Below are 16,923 nucleotides of genomic sequence, written 5' to 3' on the forward strand. Positions count from 1 at the left end.
AAGGCATTAACAGTTTTACAGACCACACCATTCTAATTCCTGTTATCATTGTGTGTGCCCATGTTGAATAGGACATCAGGATTGGATTCGGTTTCTAAAGAACTCTGAATAATGGCAAATATATTGAAGGAAATGTAACACATCCCCCTTGATGAGGATACCAAATGTGATAATCCCGCAGGTTAATGCAAGACTTCCACATTGCTCGATTTGAGGAGCGCGCAGACTTTTCTGGTGATCCCCTTGTTTCTCACCCAATAGACTATTTAGAAGATGGGAAGATCCGTATTACCTTCCAGCAGACACCTTCATCAACTGACATAGCTTGTTTCTTCAGGCATGGCGAGACACTTTCGAAGAATGCGTATGAGAATAGATTTGTGGTCGTATCTATACTGCAATTGATGATGGACGTAGTTGCGAATAGAATGTAAACTGAATCACTAATACCGATTGTGTAATGGTATAACTTGGTCTGTATTGTAGGGATGTTTGAAACTCCATTGTCGTAATGTCATTGAACTTGCGGATTCTGTAACCTGCTGAATCCGACGGATGGAGACCTGCTTTTGCCCCCAAGCACAGCTGATCCCCATCACACACCGGATATACTCACTCTTTATCCGGCGTGTGTAATAATGTCAGTAGCAACTAATATAAACACCAGGGACGTAACTGGCTTCCAACGCGGAACAGATAAATGTAAGTCACCCGACCTTCCCATCTGTCAATGTACAGACATTAAGGCTGTGTTAACTAATACTTACACAGTACACTACGTATCTACACTAAAACAGATAGGACACGATTTATTACTGGAAATGGAATATCAACGCCAATGCAGCGAAGGAAGTGATATACAACATCCACTCACTGTTGTGCACCTTTACACTCAGACACTTCTGCCAGCTCACTGGTGGTGATGAGTAAGTGTTTCGTGTCCACCTCTCACGAACACCCAGTATACAGTGCACTTTTTCGAATTATATTATCTCCAGACCGGTACGCTTAACATAGGTCTATGCCAGCCAATAAGGAACTAGTACCTTCCGTCACACTGATTTAGGTTTCAGTTTCACTTCATAGTACCTGCAGGGTTGAAAAAGTAACGTATCATCGCAGATGACATCCTAGGAGAGAAACTCTTCTTGCTAACTAGGCCAGTCTTTGAAAATTAGTTATATATAATGAAGGGGACACATAATTTAAATGCAGAGCTGTAATTCGTCGGTTGCGTGGCTTGGCGGTCTCCTGTTTAGACCCTAAACCCCTGAGGGTCAATGGTAAAGCATGGTACTATCCCGTCGGTGAAATCGCATTCCAACTGCCATTGATTACAAAGTATTTTATCACTCTTCCGGTCAGCCTGGATAGATGCTTCCCACGCTGGCATCTGCTCTCATGTCAGTTTTTATCGTAACGGCAGCACTTGACATTAATTTTTTTGTCATCTTATACAGGGTCTTAGGGGTATAGGTACAGATTTAGTAACAACTGGGTCTTTAATATGTACCCATTTCAGTGTATTCACTCTTTTTTTCACTGCGTCTGCCTTCCCACAAACACATCACATGATATTCTACCTGATGTTAATAATTATGCTGTGATGAGGACTACTCCTGCCAGTATAAAGTTGCTGTGCTGTTTTGCATCCATGCATCTACACATCAATATCTGACATTTGGCCCAAAGGAAAATACGTATTAATTATTTGCTTGTCTCACACGTACTCGAGGGGACCAAAAACCGAAAAACGTATTATTCATAAGAGGTGACAATATTGGTCTGCAAATGAAGTAAATGTTGTTAAATACAATATTGTCACTCATCCTGTATATGTACTCCATTCCTTCACATATGCCTGAAAAGTGTTAGACTGGTGCTTAATGATGTAACACATACCGTTTCCATCTGTGCATTAGTATGTCACTTGTGAATGCACATGGATATACAAATTGTATGACAATTACGTACTTCTTCGTGACTCCATAGAGCAAGGCATCATACATCAGGCCGCACAATGATCACGTTTACAGAATGTATCAAAGTCCTTGTGACGAAGGCCTCTGGGTGATGGGGGAACAACTTTTCGTAGAGACAAAAGTTCACAGACGCTTCCCAATGATCCTAGATGGGCCTTAGTTTTTTTTCCGACGTGTGATTAATAGATTGCACAGAAATATTAGGAGATACTAACCAAATGTGACATGCACTTCGTACCCCAGTAAATTGACAGAGTGATTTTCAACCAGAGAACCATGTAATAAAGTGTCTCTCTAAATGAGAAAGAAATTTTAGAGTCGAATCAGCAAACCTTTTTTTTGTTACGACTACTATCTGTCATATCTAGCAGGTGAAGGGATGATGGGCAATACACATAGAATACGAACGTCGCCCACTGCCTAACCATACTGCCGCTTAGAGGAGTAATCAGTCTTAAAGGACGACTAGCGATGTTGGGAATTGATTGCAAACATTTTGTCGCTAACAAACATTATTCATCTACATCTACATGGACACTCTGTAAATCACAATGAAGTGCCAGGCAGAGGGTTCATCGAACCACCTTCAGAATTCTCTGTTATTCCAGTCTCGTATAGCAGGCGGAAAGAATGAACACCTGTATCTTTCCGTACGAGCTCTGATTTCCCTTATTTTCTCGTGGTGATCGTTACTCCCTATAAAGGTTTGTGTCAACAAAATATTTTCGCATTCGGAGGAGAAAGTTGGTGACTGGAATTTCGTGAAAAGATTCTCCCGCAATGAAAAATGCCTTTGCCTACCCCAAACCCTGTATTATTCTAGTTACACTTCCTCTTCTAGTTCGCTATAATACAAATGGCGCTGCCCTTCTTTGAACTTTTTCGATGCACTCCGTCAATCCTATCAGGTAAGAATCCCAAATCGGGCAGCGGTATTCTAAAGAGGGCGGACAAGCGTAGTGTAGGCACTCTCCTTCGTAGATCTGTAACATTTTCTAAGTGTCCTGCCCATAAAACGTAGTCTTTGGTTAGCCATCCCAACAAAATTTTCTATATGTTTCTTCCAATTTAAGTTGTTCGTAATTGTAACTCCCCCCCATGAACCATGGACCTTGCCGTTGGTGGGGAGGCTTGCGTGCCTCAGCGATACAGATGGCCGTACCGTAGGTGCAGCCACAACGGAGGGGTATCTGTTGAGAGGCCAGACAAACGTGTGGTTCCTGAAGAGGGGCAGCAGCCTTTTCAGTAGTTGCAGGGGCAACAGTCTGGATGATTGACTGATCTGGCCTTGCAACATTAACCAAAACGGCCTTGCTGTGCTGGTACTGCGAACGGCTGAAAGCAAGGGGAAACTACAGCGGTAATTTTTCCCGAGGACATGCAGCTTTACTGTATGATTAAATGATGATGGCATCCTCTTGGGTAAAATATTCCGGAGGTAAAATAGTCCCCCATTCGGATCTCCGGGCGGGGACTACTCAGGAGGATGTCGTTATCAGGAGAAAGAAAACTGGCGTTCTACGGATCGGAGCGTGGAATGTCAGATCCCTTAATCGGGCAGGTAGGTTAGAAAATTTAAAAAGGGAAATGGATAGGTTAAAGTTAGATATAGTGGGAATTAGTGTAGTTCGGTGGCAGGAGGAACAAGACTTTTGGTCAGGTGACTACAGGGTTATAAACACAAAATCAAAAAGGGGTAATGCAGGAGTAGGTTTAAAGAAATCGTAACACAACACAAACACACAAATGCCATATTAACTGATGTATATCCACCTGATGATGGAGGTTTAAACCTTTGAAACGCGTCGTGGAAACAAATAAACAGTGACTGGTAACAGTAAACTTATTGTTTCATTTAATGTCAATAACAGTCACGGTAAAGCCTAACCTAAAAATGTTCGCATTTAAAATGAATAGGAAAATAGGAATGCGGGTAAGCTACTACAAACAGCATAGTGAACGCATTATTGTGACCAAGATAGATACGAAGCCCACACCTACTACAGTAGTACAAGTTTATATGCCAACCAGCTCTGCAGATGATGAAGGAATTGAAGAAATGTACGATGAAATAAAAGAAATTATTCAGATAGTGAAGGGAGACGAAAATTTAATAGTAATGGGTGACTGGAATTCGAGTGTAGGAAAAGGGAGAGAACGAAACATAGTAGGTGAATATGGATTGGGGCTAAGAAATGAAAGAGGAAGCCGCCTAGTAGAATTTTGCACAGAGCACAACTTAATCATAGCTAACACTTGGTTTAAGAATCATGAAAGAAGGTTGTATACGTGGAAGAACCCAGGAGATACTAAAAGGTATCAGATAGATTATATAATGGTAAGACAGAGATTTAGGAACCAGGTTTTAAGTTGTAAGACATTTCCAGGGGCAGATGTGGACTCTGACCACAATCTATTGGTTATGACCTGTAGATTAAAACTGAAGAAACTGCAAAAATGTGGGAAATTAAGGAGATGGGACCTGGATAAACTGAAAGAACCAGAGGTTGTACAGAGTTTCAGAGAGAGCATAAGGGAACAATTGACAGGAATAGGGGAAAGCAGTAGAAGAAGAATGGGTAACTCTGAGGGATGTAGTAGCGAAGGCAGCAGAGGATAAAGTAGGTACAAAGACGAGGGCTGCTAGAAATCCTTGGGTAACAGAAGAAATATTGAATTTAATTGATGAAAGGAGAAAATATAAAAATGCAGTAAATGAAGCAGGCAAAAAGGAATACAAACGTCTCAAAAATGAGATCGACAGGAAGTGCAAAATGGCTAAACAGGGATGGCTAGAGGACAAATGTAAGGATGTACAAGCTTATCTCACTAGGGGTAAGATAGATACTGCCTACAGGAAAATTAAAGAGACCTTTGGAGAGAAGAGAACCACGTGTATGAATATCAAGAGCTCAGATGGCAGCCCAGTTCTAAGCAAAGAAGGGAAGGCAGAAAGGTGGAAGGAGTATATAGAAGGTTTATACAAAGGCGATGTACTTGAGGACAATATTATGGAAATAGAAGAGGTTGTGGATGAAGACGAAATGGGAGATACGATACTGCATGAAGAGTTTGACAGAGCACTGAAAGACCTGAGTCGAAACAATGCCCCCGGAGTAGACAACATTCCATTAGAACTACTGACGGCCTTGGGAGAGCCAGTCATGACAAAATTCTACCAGCTGGTGAGCAAGATGTATGAGACAGGCGAAATACCCTCAGACTTCAAGAAGAATATAATAATTCCAATCCCAAAGAAAGCAGGTGCTGACAGATGTGAAAATTACCGAACTATCAGTTTAATAAGCCACGGCTGCAAAATACTAACACGAATTCTTTACAGACGAATGGAAAAACTGGTAGATGCAGACCTCGGGGAGGATCAGTTTGGATTCCGTCGAAATGTTGGAACACGTGAGGCAATACTGACCTTACGACTTATCTTAGAAGAAAGATTAAGAAAAGGCAAACCTACGTTTCTAGCATTTGTAGACTTAGAGAAACCTTTTGACAATGTTAACTGGAACACCCTTTTTCAAATTCTAAAGGTGGCAGGGGTAAAATACAGGGAGCGAAAGGCTATTTATAATTTGTACAGAAACCAGATGGCAGTAATAAGAGTCGAGGGGCATGAAAGGGAAGCAGTGGTTGGGAAAGGAGTGAGACAGGGTTGTAGCCTCTCCCCGATGTTATTCAATCTGTATATTGAGCAAGCAGTAAAGGAAACAAAAGAAAAATTTGGAGTAGGTATTAAAATTCATGGAGACGAAGTAAAAACTTTGAGGTTCGCCGATGACATTGTAATTCTGTCAGAGACGGCAAAGGACTTGGAAGAGCAGTTGAACGGAATGGACAGTGTCTTGAAAGGAGGATATAAGATGAACATTAACAAAAGCAAAACGAGGATAATGGAATGTAGTCAAATTAAATCGGGTGATGCTGAGGGAATTAGATTAGGAAATGAGACACTTAAAGTAGTAAAGGAGTTTTGCTATTTAGGAAGTAAAATAACTGATGATGGTCGAAGTAGAGAGGATATAAAATGTAGATTGGCAATGGCCAGGAATGCGTTTCTGAAGAAGAGAAATTTGTTAACATCGAATATAGATTTATGTATCAGGAAGTCGTTTCTGAAAGTATTTGTTTGGAGTGTAGCCATGTATGGAAGTGAAACATGGACGATAACTAGTTTGGACAAGAAGAGAATAGAAGCTTTCGAAATGTGGTGCTACAGAAGAATACTGAAGATAAGGTGGATAGATCACGTAACTAATGAGGAGGTATTGAATAGGATTGGGGAGAAGAGAAGTTTGTGGCACAACTTGACTAGAAGAAGGGATCGGTTGGTAGGACATGTTTTGAGGCATCAAGGGATCACAAATTTAGCATTGGAGGGCAGCGTGGAGGGTAAAAATCGTAGAGGGAGACCGAGAGATGAGTACACTAAGCAGATTCAGAAGGATGTAGGTTGCAGTAGGTACTGGGAGATGAAGCAGCTTGCACAGGATAGAGTAGCATGGAGAGCTGCATCAAACCAGTCTCAGGACTGAAGACAACAACAACAATTGTAACTCAAGGTATTTAGTTAAACTTACATCCTGTACACTTCACTAGTTCATCGTGAAATTGTAGTTTGAATGAATTCGTTTTAGTGCTCTTGTGAATGACGTCATATTTCAAGATAATTAGGGTCAATTGCCAATTGTCGCACAGTACAGATGTCTTTCTAAATATTTTTGCAATTTGTTTTGATCTTCTGATGACTTTATTACTTTATAAACGACAGCGTCACCTGCAAACAACCTAAGTCGCCTGTTCAGATTGTCTCCCAAATCGTTCATATACACAACTGGTCATTAAAATTGCTACACCAAAAAGAAATGCGGACGATAGACGGTTATTCATTGGACAAATATATTATACTAGAACTGACATGTGATTACACTGTCACGCAATTTGGGTGCACAGATCCTGAGAAATCAGTACCCAAAATAACCACATCTGGCAGCAATATCGGCCTTCATACGCCTGGGCATTGAGTCAAACAGAGCTTGGATGGCGTGTACAGGTACAGCTGCACCTGCATCTTCAACACGATATCACAGTTGTTCAAGAGTAGTGACTGGCGTACTGAGGAGAGCCAGTTGCTCAGGCCCCATTGACCAGACGTCCTCAGTTGGTGAGAGATATGGAGAATGTGCTGGCCAGGGCAGCAGTCGAACATTTTCTGTATCCAGAAAGGCTTGTACAGGACCTGCACATGCGGTCGTGCATTATCCTGCTGAAATGTAGGTTTCGCAGGGATCGAATGAAGGGTAGAGCCACAGGTCGTAACATATATGAAATGTAACGTCCGCTGTTCAAAGTGCCGTCAATGCGAACAAGACGTGACCGAGACGTGTAACCAGTGACACCCCATGCCGTCACGCCGGGTGATACGCCAGTATGGCGATGACGAATACACGCTTCCAATGTGTGTTCACCGCGATGCGACCATCACGATGCTGTAAACAGAACCTGGATTCATCCGAAAAAATGTCGTTTTGCCATTCGTGCACCCAGGTTCGTCTTTGGTTACACCATCGCAGGCTCACCTGTCTGTGATGCCGCGTCAAGGGTAACTTCAACCATGGTCTCCGAGCTGATAGTCCATGCTGCTGCAAATGTCGCGGAACTGTTCGTGCAGATGGTAGTTGTCTTGCAATCGACCCCATTTGTTGACTCAGGGACCGAGACGTGGCTGTACGATCAGTTACAGCCATGCGGATAAGATGCCTGTCACCTCGATTGTTAGAGATACGAGGCCGTTGGGACCCTCCTGAACCCACCGATTCCATGTTCTGCTCACAGTCATAGGATCGCGACCAACGCGAGCAGCAATGTCGCAATACGATTAACCGCAATCACGATAGGCTACAATCCGACCTTTATCAAAGTCGGAAACATGATGGTACGCATTTGTGCTCCTTACACAAGGCATCACAACAACGTTTCACCAGACAACGCCGGTCAACTGCGGGTTGTGTACGAGAAATCGGTTGGAAATTTTCCTCATGTCAGCACGTTGTAGGTGTCGCCTCCAGCGCTAACTTCGTGTGAATGCTCTGAAAAGCTTATCATTTAGATATTAGAGCTTCTTCTTAGTTTCGGTTAAATTTCGCGTCTGTAGCACGTCATCTTCGTGGTGTAGCAATTTTAATGGCCAGTAGTGTAGATAAGGAAAAGCAAAGGGCATATACCCTACCGTGGGAATGTCAGAAATGACTTACTCGAAGACTTTCCGTCACTGTGGCCTCCCCGACAGAAATTCACGAATCGTGTCACATAACAGACACGATGTTCCATAAGCCAGTAATTTCGCTACAAGCCGCTTCGGTGGTACAGTGTCCAAAGCCTTTCGGAAATCCGCAAATACGGAATCAATCTGATATCCCTTGTTTATAGTACTCAGCACTTCATACGAATAAAGACCTAATAGTGTTTAACAAGTGTGATGTTTTCTAAATCCAAGTCACTGTGAGTCAATGGACCGTTTTATTCGACGTAAATCATAATGTTGGAACATAATATATGTTCCAATATCCTACTGCATATCTACGTTAATGATGCGGGTCTGTAATGTAACGGGTTTCTCCTAATACATTTCTTGAATATTTTTCTGTCCTGTACTATATTCCATTCTTTGAGTACGTATCTTTCGGCGAGCGAACGGTTGTATGCGATTGTAGGTATGGAGCTATTGCATCAGCATACTGTGAAAGGAGACTAACTGGTATACACTCTGTACCAGATGACTTGCTTTTATTAGGTGATTTAAGTTGCTTCACTACTCCGAGGATATTTACTTCTACGTTACTCGCGTTGGAAACTGTTCTTGATTCGAATTCTGGAATATTTACTTAGTCTTATTTTGTGAAGGCATTTTGGAAAGCTGTCTTCCATAGTATCTCCATTGCTATCGGCCAGAGAAGACACTGAGTGTCTGCCACGATGTGGTCCATCACCTCCAGATGATTGTGACGAAGATCTTGAAACATCTACATCTACAAGATTACTCTGCAGTTCACATTTAAGTGCTTGGCAGAGGGTTCATCGAATCACAATCATACTATCTCTCTACCATTCCACTCCCGAGCAGCGCGTGGGAAAAACGAACACCTAAACCTTTCTGTTCCAGCTCTGATTTCTCTTATTTTATTTTGATGATGATTCCTACCTATGTAGTTTGGGCTCAACAAAATATTTTCGCACTCGGAAGAGAAAGTTTCTGACTGAAATTTCGTAAATAGATCTCGCCGCGACAAAAACGTCTTTGCTTTAATGACTTCCATCCCAACTCGCGTATCATATCTGCCACACTCTCTCCCCTAATACGTGATAATATATTTCTAAATCGCTTGGCAACTGATATTGGTGTTTGTATGACCTTACTAGACGGTAAATTACAGCATCATCTGCGAACAACCCAAGAGAACTGCTCAGATTGTCACCCAGGTCAATGATATGTATCAGGAACGCTTCCCTGGGGAACACCTGATATCACTTCAGGTTTACTCGATGATTTGCCGTCTATTAATACGTAGTGAGACGTTCCTGACAGGAAATCACGAATCCAGTAGCACAAATAAGACGATACCCCATAGGCTCGAAGCTTGATTAGAAGTCGCTTGTGAGGAACGGTGTCAAAAGCTTTCCGGAAATCTAGAAATACGGAATCAACTTGATATCCCCTGTCGATAGAGGCCATTACTTCGTGCGAATAAAGAACTAGCTGCGTTGCACAGGAACGATGTTTTCTGAAACCATGCTGATTACGTATCAATAGATAGTTGCCTTTGAGGTGATTCATAATGTCTGAATACATTACATGCTCCAAAACCCTACTGCAGACCGACGTCAATGATATAGGTCTGTCGTTCGATGGATTACTCCTACTACCCTTCTTAAACACTGGTGCAAGCTGCGCAATTTTTGAAATCTGTAGGTACAGATCTATCGGTGAGCGAGCGGTTGTTTATGATTGCTAAGTAGGGAGCTATTGTATCAGCGTAATCTGAAGGGAACCTAATCGGTATACAATGTGGACCTGAAGACTTACCTATATCAAGTGATTTGAGTTGCCCTAAGGTATCTGCTTCTAAGAAACTCATGCTAACAGCTGTTCGTGTTTCAAATTCTGGAATATTCCATTCGTCTTCCCTGGTGAAGGAATTTCGGGAAACTGCGTTCAATAACTCCTCTTTAGTGGCACAGTCGTCGGTAACAGTACCATTGGCACTGCGCAGCGAAGTTATTGACTGCGTTTTGCCGCTTGTGTACTTAACATACGACCAGAATTTCTCTGGATTTTCTACCAAATTTCGAGACAATGTTTCGTTGTGGAACCTATTAAAGACATCTCGCATTGAAGTCCGTGCCAGATTTCGCGCGTCTATAAATTTTAGTCAGTCTTCGGGATTTCGCGTTCTTCTGAACCGTGCATGCTTTTCCGTTGCCTCTGCAAGAGCGTTCGGATCTGTTTTGTGTACCATGGGGGATCAGTTCCATCTCTTACCAATTTATGAGGTATCAATCTCTCAATTGCTGTTTCTACTACGAGGGCTGTCCAGAAAGTAAGTTACGATCGGTCGCGAAATGTAAAGGACTACGAAATTGCGATAAAGCTTGGCAAAGATGTGTTGGGCAGTGTCTCCAGTATGACTCTAGCTAAAATTATGTCGCTCTTTTCATTCCTGAGCTCTTAGTGACCGCGTAAAGATGGTATGGAATATAGTGTTTCCCACCAAGTACTAGGTCCTGGTGAGAATTTTCCCCTGAAGCTACGCAACCAACATTACATAACTGTCGTGCGGTTTCTTCTTCAAGACAATTCTCAGCCTCATTCTGGAGGGGCAATGAAGATGTTGCTGCATCGTTTTAATTGGAAATATTTCGTTACCCACAATGCAGCCCGTAATGGTCTCCCACTGAGTTTCATCTCTGCTCAAACGAACCGATGGCTATGAAGACAACATTTTGGCACAGAGAAGGAGCTTTAGGCCAGCGTAGAGAATTGGCGGAAAGCACTGTCGGCTGCCTTTGATGATGAGGGTATTGTAAAGTTGGTACAACGCTACGACGAATGCCTGAGTCAGAACGGCGACTACGTAGAGAAGTAGCTAAAAGGTATAGCTAACTGTTACAAATGAAACATTTCTGTTTTTCACTGTGATTTTCATTACGCGATCAATCGTAACTTACTTTCTGTACAGCCCTCGTATATACAATAAAAGTTTACTGGCACATCGTGAACCGCAGTATTTCATAAAAGTAAGCTGAACCACATTACACTGTGAGTGTCGTAACGCTATAGATTTCAAAGTTCATGGTTGTAAAAAATATGTTGGTAGACCAGTGGACTACAAGCGGAGGTAGTGGGAAAAAGGGAGGGAAAATGAAATTGGTCGACACTGAACAGCAGTACTGTGCCGCGAGAGGCAGATTTAAATAACGCAGACGCAAGTCGCTCTGATGAAGGGCCACCACGGTCGGCGGCTTCCAGTGGCGGTGCGCTTCACGCTACATCGAGGTGCGGGGCTCGTGATGGCCTGGGCAGGTGCGGCAAGTGTTTTTAACGAGCATCCGCGCCCGCCACTCCTCACGGCCTGCTTTTATTTTTATTTATTTTTACTGAGTAACAGGTGAGGTGGCTGCAGCCCCACTGCGGCGCTTGTCAATATTTGATGGCGGCCAACACTTGGCGCTCCCCACGGCGCCGTGCCTAGTGGCTGCGACCTCCATAAAAACCAGATCGCGCGTGAATCCCGCCAGGCACCGCCGCATCGCGGACGCCCCTGAATTATGAAGGCCTCCAGCCGCGCCGCCAGCTCACTCGCCTCTGCTCAACCCCGGTCCCACCAGCTTACAACAGACACAGCTCACCGACCAGCATTGTACTGAAACTGGGGGGTCACCGTCCGTTATGCTGCCTTTACAACACATTTGTGAGTTGCTGCATTATTCACCATCGTTGCCTCTTCGTTTTGTTTTCGCCGTTATGCGAAAGGACACCCTGAAAGCCCAAATGAGTAATGATAGGAAAAAAACTGTACGATGAATAGCTGAGGAAGCCTATTTGGCTGAGCACAGGAGAAAGGTACCAACATACAATTTGGTGTGACTAGGGCCAACGATGTGAGAGTGTATAATCTGGAATCGCGGACGTAACGAATGGCTAAATGAGCATAGGGTGTCTGTTATTCCCTTCATTGTAGGGCATAACAAAATATTAACGTTGCTACAACATAAAGACGAAGGCAATATTAGCTCAATAGGTAAGAACCTAGTTTACTCATTGCTCGGGGACGATATTCTGCATCAATAGGTAACGTTTTTTGCTTCATCATGTACTTGATGGATGTTAATTAGTCACCAAGTAAAGTGAAATCATTTTCGCCTCATAAAGGTATTACAATGATTTCTGTGAAATTTGGTGTTATTTGACACATATAAATTCCGCAGTCACGCAATAATCAAGTTTCAGCACATATGAACATATAAACAAATACGTAATCAGTGCCATGTGTTGCATTGTAAAATGTCAATTACATCCGGAGATACTGTTACCTAAAGTTGACGCTTGAATACCACTCCTCCGCTGTTCGATCGTGTGTATCGGAGAGCACTGCAACATACATCGCGTTTCTACAGAATGATCTGCCAACGTTGCTCGAAAATGTCCCACTGGAAACGCGTCGACGTATGTGGTATCAGCATGATGGTGCACCTGAACATTCCGCAATTAGCACTAGGCTGACCCTTGGCAGGATGTTCGACGAGCGTTTCATAGGACGCGGAGGACGCATAAATTGGCCAGTCCGCTCTCCTGATCTTACACCTCTGGACTTATTTCCGTGTGGTACGTTAAAGCAGAATGTGTACCGTGATGTGCCTACAACACCAAAGGATATGAAACATCAGATGTACTGCAGCGTGTACGACATTCATTACGCCAGAGATTGCAATTGTGTGCAGCAAATGATGGCCACCACATTGAACATCTACTGGCCTGACATGTCGGGACACACTCTATTCCACTCCGTAATTGAAAACGGAAACCACGTGTGTACGTGTACTTCACCCCTCGTGGTAATGTACATGTGCGTCAGTGAAAAAGACCAATAAAGAGGTGTTAGAATGTGGACGTAATGTGCTGTTCCATTCTCTTCTGTGCCTAAGGTCCATCACCGTTTCCTTTGGATCCCTATGTAATTCGGTGCTCTCCGATACACACGATCGAACAGCGGAGGAGTGGTTTTCAAGCGTCAATTTTAGGTTACAATACCTCCGGATGTAATTGACATTTTACAGTGCAACAAACGGCACTGATTACGTATTTGTTTATATGTTCAGATGTGCTAAAAAACTAACATGGTTCCATTTAAAAGACCGTACGTTTGTGTTAAAAAACATGCTTCCCTGCATTTTGGTATGGTTTGTATTAAACAATTACACTAGCCCCTCTTCTGACGTTCGGTCTGTGGAATCGGTTCGTCAGTATTTGGTGTGGTTTACGAAATATATCCAGTGGTAACGTTAGGTGACTCACCCTGTATATATATATATATTCGTGCCATAGCACGTGGCGACTCGAGCCAAACTATTCAACTTCAACATGTGGTGCCTAGTACCTTCGTAATATGGGGTTTCTCGTCTGAGATTGTATTAACTGAACAGGTATGGTAGGCAGTGCAGGACTACGTGTGAAAGTGAAGACTACGGGGAGAAACGCGTTGCCGATCACTGAGCAGTACGGTGAGTCCTACGTCGACCACCACACCGGGAGTTTTAATACCGCTGGCCGCGAAATATCGGAGCGTCGACATCGCCGCCGCACAGCTGAGGCTGTTTCCGTCGCCAACCTACAAACCATTTCACACTGTACCCCGCGGCAGCCGACAGCATCTTGTAGCAGTCGTTATGTAGCAGTAGTCTCAACAAAGCTAAGCGTTGGCAGAAAGCGCATTACTTTCTCAGTTCCTATCTCACAGCCAATTTAGCTATGGACTCCGAAATTTGCAAGATGGTGATAAAGAAGTCAGCTGTTGATGTTGAGTTTACAGGTGTGGGAATGAGCCTCAGAGACCACACGGACAAGGACAAGCGTCAGAAGGTAGTGTAGTGGATATCCTTAGACCATTAATGAGCCAAATGGGGGATTTCAAGACTGAATTAAAAAGTGGTATGCGGGATATGGGAAGTTCTTTGGGGAGAAAATTAGAGAACTGAATGACCAGGTCGGGAGATTTATCAGAAAAAATTTGAGGAGATAAAAGGAAATGTGAATGCTAAGATTGATGCTGTTGCTTTTTTATTAAGGGGTAGAACTGATTCTGACAGGCAGTTATGTGACACAAGGAATGATGAGACAACCAATCTCTGATTGATGTGAATAGACGATTGTGGTTAGTTGTGATAAAACAAGAACTTTATTATCAGGCCAGCTGGCAGAAACAGCTAGAGACCTAATAAAGGAAACTGAAAATGTGGCTGCTGTTACTGTAAAGAGTAATGCAGATATTGACAAAGTTAACAGTAGTTTAAGTAATCTAGAGTTATGTGGGGCTAATGTAACTATGGGGTTGCTTATTGTACAAGTACCCAGTGGTAAGACTTTTTCAGGGGAAAGCAAGTACCATGCTGTAGATTTTCTGGCAGCATGAAAGGATTGTTTTATTGATGTTATGAGTGACAACAGCAAAATTAAACTGGTAGAAAGATTGTTGGAGGCTTTTGCTCAGACAGGGGCAAATCAATGTAGTAAACAATTTAAACCATGTACTATATTTAAACAGATGTATCTAAATATTCACTAGAGCCAAGCAAGACAACGCAGATTACAGAATGACTTTTTAAATGGGCCAGTTAGAGAGGATATAGGCTAACTAAGAGAGAATTTTGTCATTAGTGCGTATGATGGGCAAACATCTATTAGTCGCACTACGAATGGAGTGGTGTGTACATGTTAGGTAAGTAGGTCTCACGGGGAGTGTGCAAGGGATAAGTCCCTGCAGGTGCACTCTCATCTGTGCTCTCGGTGGCTCAGATGGACAGAGAGTCAACGATGTAAGCAGCAGATCCCGGGTTCCAGTCCCGATTCGAGCACAAATTGTCTACATCTCCCCAATGAACTACATCAACGCCTGTTTGCAGTTAGGATGTCCATTTAATTATGATTTAATTTACTCCATTAATCCTATCTGGTAAGGATCCCACACGGCGCAGCAGTATTCCAGAGGAGGACGAAAAAGCGGAGCGTAGGCTGTCTCTTTAATAGATCTGTTGCATATCCTAAGTATTCTGTCAGTTAAACACAGTATTTGGTTCGACCTCCTCACAACATCTTCCTTGTGTTCTTTCGAATTTAAATTGTTCCTAACTGCACTTCCTGATACTGAGTTGAATTTAAGGCCTTTAGATTTGATGTAAAGCTTAACCGAGTTTAAACTGATTTATTTTAGCACTCATATAATCACATATTTTATTATTTAGGGTTACCTGAAAGTTTCGCACCACACATATATCTTTCCTAAGTTGTTTTGCAATTTCTTTTGATTTTCTGATGACTTGACTAGATGGTAAATGGCAGTTTAATTTGTAAACTACCTAAGACTCCTGCTCAAATAGTTTCCTAAGTCGTTCGTGTATGTCAGCAACAGCAGAGAGCCTACAACACTACGTTGCGTTTTTCTCGATGACTTGCCATTACGTACTTCGAACTGTGACCTCTCTGGCAGGAAATCGCAAATCCAGTCGCATAACTGAGACACCGAGAGAGGTGCCGCAATGGTTAGCACACTGGACTTGCATTCGGAAGTACGACGATTCAGTCCCGCGTCCGGCCATCCTGATTTCCCTAAATCGCTCCAGGCAAATGCCGGGATGGTTCCTTTGAAAGGGCACGGCCGACTTCCTTCCCTAAACCGATGAGACCGATGACTTAACTGTTTGGTCTCTTCTCCCAAACAACCCCCCCCCCCCCTCCTCCCCATAACTGAGACGATATTGCACAGGCAAACTTTTTTGATTACAAGCCGCTTGTGAGATAAGGGTCCAAAGCCTCCTCCTTTAAATGAAGAAGCAATTTGAAATCTTTTGTCAATACCACTCAACACTTCGTGTGAGTAAAGGTCTAGTTGTGTTTCACATCTATGGTGTTTTCTAAATCGTTACTGACTGTGTGCTAATAGGATGTTCTCATACAGGTAATTCATAATATCCGTACGCAATATGTACATATAGACATTAAGGATATGGGCCTGTAATGTAGTGTATTAAGGCCTTTCTTGAATACTGGTGTGATGTGTACATCTTTTTAGACACTCAGTATTGATCTTTCGCGAAGCGAGCGGTTGTATACGATTGTTAGGTGTCAAGCTGTTGCATCAGCCTACTCTGGAAGCAACTTAATTGGTATACGGTCTGGACAGGAATACTGGCTTTTATTAAGTGATTGAAGTTGCTTTACTACTCCGAGGATATTTACTTCCAAGTTACTTATGGTGGCAGCTGTTCTTCATTAGAAACCTGGAATGTTTACTTCGTCGTCTTTGGTGAAGGAATTTCGGAAGGCAGCGTTTAGTAACTACTTTACCAGCACCCTCATCAACAGTATTTCCACTGCAGTCGCATAGAGAAGGCACTGATCGTGTCTTGGAGCTAGCATATTTTACGTACGGCCTGAATCTGTTTGGATTTTCTGTCAGATTTCGAGACACTGTTTCTTTGTGGCAACTATTACAAGCCAATCGCAATGAAGTTCTCTTTATCTGTCTTTATCTCTGTCTGTCTCTCTCTCTCTCTCTCTCTCTCTCTTTGTGTGTGTGTGTGTGTGTGTGTGTGTGTGTGTGTGTGTGTGTGTGAGAGAGAGAGAGAGAGAGAGAGAGAGAGAGAGAGAGAGAGA

The sequence above is a fragment of the Schistocerca gregaria genome, chromosome 3 (assembly GCF_023897955.1).
Source record: "Schistocerca gregaria isolate iqSchGreg1 chromosome 3, iqSchGreg1.2, whole genome shotgun sequence".
In the NCBI taxonomy this organism is placed as follows: Eukaryota; Metazoa; Arthropoda; class Insecta; order Orthoptera; family Acrididae; genus Schistocerca; species Schistocerca gregaria.